At 34.1% G+C, this 8264-nt stretch overlaps 1 pseudogene; it reads left to right on the top strand.

Annotated features, from left to right (window-relative positions):
- The first annotated feature begins 259 nt into the window (after window positions 1–259).
- On the top strand, window positions 260–6419 carry LOC129301750 (F-box protein At2g26850-like; annotated as a pseudogene).
- Window positions 6420–8264: the final 1845 nt, after the last annotated feature.

The raw sequence follows: 8264 nt of genomic DNA, 5'->3' as shown, positions 1-8264 counted from the left end.
AAATTTTATCTAAAAGTGTCTTATAATTTAAAATGAAGGAGTATATTATTTTTTTATGAAATAATACTAAAATACTATTATTTTTTCATGGCTAAAAATAAATGTTCGGGCTAAAACGTGCAAAGCCGAAGTTTTATTTTAATGTGTGTTTAAACTGTTTATTGGCCAAGACCAGAAGAGACTTTGACATTGTTCTGTTTTATAGCAGAGGAAATCATCCACAAAGTTTCTATTTTAACCTAACCGCCCATTTTTTTCCATATCTGTGTATATAACTGGGCATTCCATTCACGGTCCCTCATCACCTGAAAATCGACTCAAGAAAGGTTCGGAAACGAACGAAAGATTGGTGACAAATTTTGTTGGTGCGAAGGAGGACCCCACCCCTTCCTTCCTTGGCATTCATCAAAGTCATCGTCCTCATCTTCACAATCACCAATTTTTCTTTGTGCGTGTGTGCACCATCACTCATATCTGCCCAAGGTTCGTCTTCGTTCATCCTTTCCCTCATTCGTTCTCATTTATTTCTGCAACAAATCTCGGGGTGTTTTTTGTTGGGCGTGCCGGAATCTAGAATTGCATTAATTACAACTTCCCAGATCGTTATTGAAGACTCAAATATTTTTCACTCACTCCAACAGATTTGGATTTTCAAAATTGTGGAGGTAACTCGTCTGTTTTCATCTTTTTATTACCAATTCCATCTTCCAGGTGTCACACACCATCGGAATCAGCTTTGTTTCATACCATAACTGTTGGTTCAAGCTCATTTTCACCCTAGCTCGTTGCTGATCAGGCGTTGGCAAGGTGGCCCACCATTGGGTTTGGTGGGCTTTTGCTGAAACCAATGAAATTTATTACTCTCCCATCTTTTAAAGGTGTTGTGAACTACTACTTCGATAAATTGCTCAGACTTTTTGCTTTTCATTAGTTTGGGTTTTCTCCCACTATTGGCTTCTATACTGATCATTCCTCCCAATTGTAATATAAATACTCAAGTTTGACCCGACTTTAAGGTTTAAGATTTCCCCCTTTTTTCTAATAATAATGCTTCTCTACTTCATCACTTGTCTCTCTTTCTTCCTCTTTTTAAAGTCTCTTCATCCTCTCAAGTCATTCCCACCATGGGCGAGTGAGATCAGGCTGATTTCCCTTTTGTTTTACAAACCTGTCCTTAATCTCATTATATAAGTTGATCAGCCAAATTCCTTCACGGATGTGCCTAGTGAACAAGACCCCTACCACGAAAAAAGCAGAGGTTAACGTGTTTGAGGAGGACACACATGATTTGTCAGTGTTGGACTTGCCAGACCTGGTCTTGGAATGCATTCTTGAAAGGCTATCTCCTCCGGCGCTTTGTAAAATGGCAGGTGTTTGCCGCTCCTTGAGGGAGAGATGTGTAAGTGATTATTTCTGGGAAAGGCACATGAAACAGAAATGGGTAGAGTTATCGGTCCAGCTGCTTACAGCCAGTGGCAATGTCAGATCGCTTCAAAACATGATGATGTTGTCGCTCCTAGAAAAGCCAAAGAAAGGGGGTTATTGAGGTTTCTTCCGTTTCCGTTAGTCTGTGGCCTTTTTCGTGGATTAGATTATTAAAGGTTGCTTCAAACAATAGCAGCGGCAAGCAGCAGAGTTCCTTGCCTACTCATTCAGTCATGACATGGTATCTTGCTCTTGAATCTGGCAGTTTTTTGGTTCCCTGCTCAGGTCTATAACCGTGAGGTATAAGTTATGAATCCCGTTTATTCTTTTCTGTTGAAAGAAAAAAAATCCTCTTAGTTTCCCCAAATTTTTTTTTTTTTTATGATCCCACAAGTTACATTTATGCTGTTCTTTTTTTTTTTTTTTTGGCAGAATGGTCATGTTGGATTCATGTTGTCTTGCTACGATGCTGAGCTTAGTTATGATCCACGCACTGACACCTTCCATGCCAGGTAAATTAGGCATGATTCACAGTGATCATACATTGGTATCAATCTTATATATTCTGTCCCATAATTTGCTTGAAAGAATTTTGAAGGAGGGAAAAATTAACATAGATCTGGAGGCCTAAGCATTGATTTGTTGCTTAATGACAGGTACCCACCTCATGGAAGTAAGCCAGTTGCAATAGAAGAATGGCATTCCGTGGGAAAGATTGCGAGCACCCACCTGTTGATACTTCTCCACGTGATCTTCATATCTCTGATTGCTTGAATGATTTGCGTCCGGGTGATCACATAGAGATTCAGTGGAGAAGAAACAAAGAATTTCCTTATGGTTTTTGTTCCTTTCTTTAAATTGTTTGTCTTCTCTCTACTTCTCCTCTCACTATCTCTTGTAAATAGGAGTAGAAACCTAATGTTCTTCCTCTCACTATCTCTTGTAAATAGAGTAGAACCTAATGTCTTTGAACAAGAAAGATGTCACCATTACCATATTAATTTGATATTGGTTGTCGGAGGAGAGAGGAGAAACAAAAGTCTCAAAAGCCATCAAGGAATATGATTTGCAAGAAATTCTTGGAAATATATACTTATATTGTGAGTAAGATTCTGACAGTAGAAAAGTTGGTTTCTGATGTAACTTCTCTTATGCTTAGTCGATTAAGAGATCGTGAAGGCTAAATTTAGTTAGTAGCATATGAGTAGTACTATTTAACCTAACAGGAATTGCTGCATGGAGCGAACTTCACTTGGTAAGTTGTTGTTGAATTACTGTATGACGGGATGCACCATTATGGCAGGTGGTGGTATGGTGTTGTTGGTCACCTAGAGTCGTGTGATGGGAATGAAACTTACTTGCCGTTGTCATAACAGTGGTGAGTCAATTTCATTTTCTTTGCAGATGATTGTTATGACTATTCATTTAACCCGTGTTCTTTTTCTCTCCATCTAAGTAAATTATATTTTGGCCATAACATGCCTAGAGGTTAAGCTGAAGGGTATGATTCATAGATTTTGAAGTCGTTGGAACTTCAAAGAATGGTTGGTTGGATTCACTTGTATTATGGATTTTTGGTATAATTGGATAATTTTCATAAGATGCAACATAGTTCCTCTTGCCAGCCTACTTAGTTGGATAAGACTCGCTTGCGGCTGCTGTGCTTCAAAATAATTCCTTTTGCCTTTATGGGTTAGAAATAAAGAACTTGTCATGAATTTTATGGACAAGGGAATGCATAGGCTCTTAAGGTTTAGACTTTGGTGTATTATGGCTTTTATATTTACAGTTTTTTTAATCAACCATTATAATATTATATGTCTCAGAGAAACAAATAAAAAAATGACTCAAGAAATGTTAGTCTTTGACAGACCACTCTGTTAATTGGGTTAGGTCTCTTTCCTGAATAGAATATAATTACCTAAAAATTGACTACTTTTCACTTTTGATTGGTCTCAAGACGTATGGTCAGCATGTCCTCATTTCCACCACTAACATTAATAATTGGTGTCTTAGTGAATTCATTTATGTGGCCAAGTAGGCGACTGTGTTAAAACGGATCCATTTCTTTTATATTCTGTGGTTCCTTCTAGGGGGAATCTTCTTCGCAAGTGGTCTTCCCTGGGTTTTGGTCATTATCAGCTTCAAAATTTTGTTTATATTTTTCTGATCTCTTGGTAAGTATGCTTGGAATGACGTGGACTTCTGCTTGAGTAAAATAATAAAAGGACTTGAAAGAAATATATTGTGCCCCAGCAAACGGAATCAATAGTTACATCTTGTCTGCGTGGGAAGTGACCCTTGCCTTTTCATTTTTTGCTGGCTTTAATTGTGAATAAAGATTCTTATGCTGTTTTGATTGGTCCCCAAGACTAATCATGGTCAGCATGTCATCATTTCCATCAGCACATAATAATCTATCTATGTCTTAGCGGATCATTTTGTCCAAACAGACAGCCCTATTGAAAGAATCCAACTTGTTTTATAGGTTATGTTTCAATTGTAGGTGGAATCTTCTATGGGCTTTCATGAATTGGGCATCATAAGCTTCTAATTCTGTTCTTATTTTTCTGACCACTCTGTAACAGTGATTGGAATGACCTGAGATTTCTTTACTGAAAAAATAAACAAAACTACTTAGGAAAAATTCTGTGCCTTAGTAAACTGAATCAACTGTTGCAGTTTCATGCCTAGTTGCCCATGCTGTGACTCTTACCTTTTATGCTGTTTGATTGGTCCCCAAGACATATCATGTTCGGTGTGTCATCATTTCCACTAGCACGATAATAATCTCTATGACCACACTAGGCAACTAGGTTAAAGGAGCCCAATTTCTTTTATAGGCTGTGTTTTTGATTCTTGTAGGAACCGTTTTCACTGTGGTGGCTTCTGTGATTTTTTAGTTATTATAAGCTTCCACAATTTTTTTGCCCCCCTGATGCCTTGATTAGCATGCACCGAATGACTCAGAACTTCAGGCTAATTATAATAACTAAACAGCTCAAGAGAAAACTATCATGCTTAGCAAGTGAAATAAATAAACCGTTACAGCTTCTTGGCGGTGAATATAGATTGTTTGTTTGTGTAGTGATCCTTGCGCTGTCATTTTTGGCTGGCTTTAGTTGTGAATAAAAATTGTTATGCTGTTCGATTGGTCCCTAAGACATATCATGATCTGTAAGTCATCATTTCCATCAGCACGTTTATAATCCATCTTAGTGGAATCATTTATGGACAACTTGGCAACTATAAACCTGATTTCTTTTATAGGCTGTGTTTCAATAGGAATCTTTCTACGGGAGCCTCAATGAGTAATGAGTTTTGGTCATTGTAAGCTTCCAAATACTGTCCCTATTTTTCTGATCTCTTGATAAGCTTGTCTGGAATGACCCAAAACTTGGCTCGGAAAAATAATAAAACAATCAGAGATAAATATGATGCCTCAGCAAACTGAATCAACTGTTTACAGCATCTTGACTGTGAATATAGATTATTTTGCCATTGCGGTGATCCTCTTGCCTTGTCACTTTTTGTTTGGCTCTAATTGTGAATCACAATTTATGTTTCTAAGATTGTTCTTCATAACCCTATACCCTGGAAATTATCTTGTAGTAAACGAACATGTCGCTATTCAACTTAGCATTGTGCCAACCTTTTATTTTGGGAGTTTGGGCTTTGGATAGACATGATACTTGAACTATTGTACATATGTCGCTTCTGTCCTGTCAATATATGCATGTTTTTGTGCAAGCTCTTTGTAAATTTTTCAAATATAAATGCGCGCGCGCGGTTATTTTATTTTAGGTAGTAGGTTTCAGATATGATACTATTGTCTTGTCCTTCTCTAATCTATATGGAAGCTTTCAAGTCCAGTCCAAAGAAGTAGTTTCTATGTGACTATTGGGATTGCTCTCTGATATATTTTAGATATGTTTGTCTAACCACCAAGGGCTTGTAGTTTAAAATATTAGATCAATTACTATGTGGCTAGAAATAGAATTGTTGCCAAAACTTCTCTTCATATGAGTTTTGATCTTTATGTGTCCATATTGGCAATGTTACTCCCTCATTAGATAAGATATTGGATAGTGATAAGTATAAATGCGGGCAACGTGAAAATCAATAGCACAAGTAAAATGATGAAGGGTAGTCTCAATTTGTTGAAATTGTTTTTAAGATTTTGTCAAACAAGATGTTCCACTTTGGGAAGTTAACAAGTTGTTTATTAGGAGTCCATTTACCAAGCCAACAACGATTCCCGCAACAGCCAATCATGGCATTTGGGATTCAAACTGACTATTTGACACTGAACGATTTGTTGCAGACACAATTGTCCTAGAGTTCAATCAGTACGCTGGGGGGTCACGATGGCGACGAGCGACTGCCAGTAGGAAAGATCATAGGGAGGAAGGAAATGAGGCTGATGGTTTCTATGGAGGAATCAGGAAGATTGACAATGTTCATGAGATTTCCATGTGGAAACAACTTTGGCCCTCTGAAATCTTAGACTGATAGGAGGAATTGCGTCAGTATCAGAAGTATCTTCACCTGAGCATGATTTCAAGAAAGAGGCTTACTGTTTTGTTTTTTCAGAGACTGAAGCATCGACTAAAGGAGGTATATAGAATTTGAAGTGGCTTCCTGTGAGATTAGAAGCGTTTGTTGTCAAGTTGTTTAGTAAAACAATAACACGTAGATCATTGTTATGAGTCAGCATTAAATTAAATTAACTCATCTGTCATGATTATGCTGAATAACTTGTGGGCAAACATTTAAAAGTTAGGTTTAAGTTTCTTCCTTTCATCACCTCCTTCACTCCCTTTTGAGAATATTTAGCATATTCATGTGAGTTCCATCAATGTAAATTAGTATAAGTACTTCTCATTTATGGGCACCTTGTAGAATATTCATTCCACGATATATATATATATATATATATATCGAATGATTCTGTAGTTCTGGCAATGATCAACATGTAATGGGGGTTCATCTTATTGTTCTTTCTCCTTTTCGTACAAATATTTGGTGGTCGGTGCTGATGAGTCATATCAGAGTATTGTCAAATTCAAATGGGGCTAGTTTTCTCGTGATTTTTTTCATATACAATGTTTAGAATCTTTGATCTATTTAAGAAAAATGGAGACACTTCTATTCAGATCAACAACAGTCGGTGGTAATTTAATGTTTAGCTTTTGCTTAGTGGTTTAGTGGTTAATATTTTGGTTCTTGCTCAAAATTCATTAGCCTTTTGTTTTGGTTGAGAGATTTGGATAAAATGTTAAAACGCATGGCACCTGACATATTGGGTAAAGCACACTACTAATATACTTTATATTGTATGTGTAATAATAATACCTATTTTTTTTATAATTATAAGACATTTTTAATTGACTCATGTGAACCAATACAATTTGTTAATATCCCGAAACATTCAATTTTTTTTCCCCAAATGAAGGGCACAATTAGAAACATTCATTAATTACACTTAAAATTGGGTAGGTATTTTCCCTTATAATTAAGACCAAGAAAATACGATGGCTATCCAAAGGAGTACTATTTTTTTTTTTTTTGAGCAAAAGAAAGGAGCACTAATTATTTTGAACATTTTGCAAAATGATTTATAAAATTGTTAAAAAAATCTTAAAAACATGTCTTACGACAATAAATGGAGGGAGTATATCATTAAAAAGCGGAGAGCATGATGAGTAATTTAATTGTTCACAAGTTGTCTAATTAACTACGAATATAAGTTGCTTCATTTTCTTCTGTGTGTATATATATACATTGAGTAAATATTTTTCTTTAATGGTAATAAAAGATATCCCATCCTGTTTTTATTATAAGAAAAATGATAATAAAATCTCTCGAATTATATAAATGATAATATTTTTTAAAATGTTATGATTTCATTGACGTTCTTAGAGACTTCTATGTCAATAAAGATAAAATGTCAATAAATTTCAAATTGAAAAGATTATTTTATCTTTATTAACAAGTTGTGATTTCGTATTCAATTTTTACAATTCTTTGAATAAAAATTGTTATTCTTTAAATAAAAGTTGTGATTGTGGCTTATTATATTGAGGATTTGTTTTTTTAATAATAGAAATTACACTTAATAAGTTATAGTTTCTTGTTCAACTCTTACGATTCATCATAGAATAAAAATTGTTATTTCTTAAACAAAAGTTATAATTAGGATTTGTTATTTTTAATAAGGGTAAAATAATTTTTTCAATTTAAAATTTATTGACAAATACTTACTTTGTTAAAAAATGTAAGACATTTTTATCGAATCTCACCCCTTAATAAAGTAATTACTTACTTTCCAATTAACTCTATCTTTTCATATTTATTTCTATTAAACACCTTACAAGAAATATAAAGTCATTATTAATAGGGGCACTTTTGGAAAAAAACAATGATTACACCTTGAAATATTAAAATGCCTTATATTTTTAAACATCCAACTTATCAAAAAATGCCTTATATTTTTAAACAGAGGGAGTAAGTCTCCAAAAAGATTTTTCAAGAAACTAGATTGTCATTTATATAATTCAGGAGATTTTATTATTATTTTTTCTTTATTATATGATGTTTTCTATAAAGATTTTTTGATCTTTAATTAAAAAATTACTTGATCAGTATTAATTAAATTTTAGTTTTATAATTTATATATATATATATATAGACTAAAGTGTATTCTTTTATCTTTAAGTTTACATAAAATTTTAATTTAATCTCTTAATTTTATAAAACATCTTTTCAGTCTTTTAATTTTAACATGGTTAATTTTAAATAATTATTTTTTATATTAATAATTATTAGTTTAAGAAAAT

This window comes from Prosopis cineraria, unplaced genomic scaffold (genome assembly GCF_029017545.1).
Source record: "Prosopis cineraria cultivar Desert tree isolate PC_DT_omini unplaced genomic scaffold, ASM2901754v1 PC2, whole genome shotgun sequence".
NCBI lineage: Eukaryota > Viridiplantae > Streptophyta > Magnoliopsida > Fabales > Fabaceae > Prosopis > Prosopis cineraria.
This window is presented reverse-complemented; position numbering and strand designations above follow the sequence as displayed.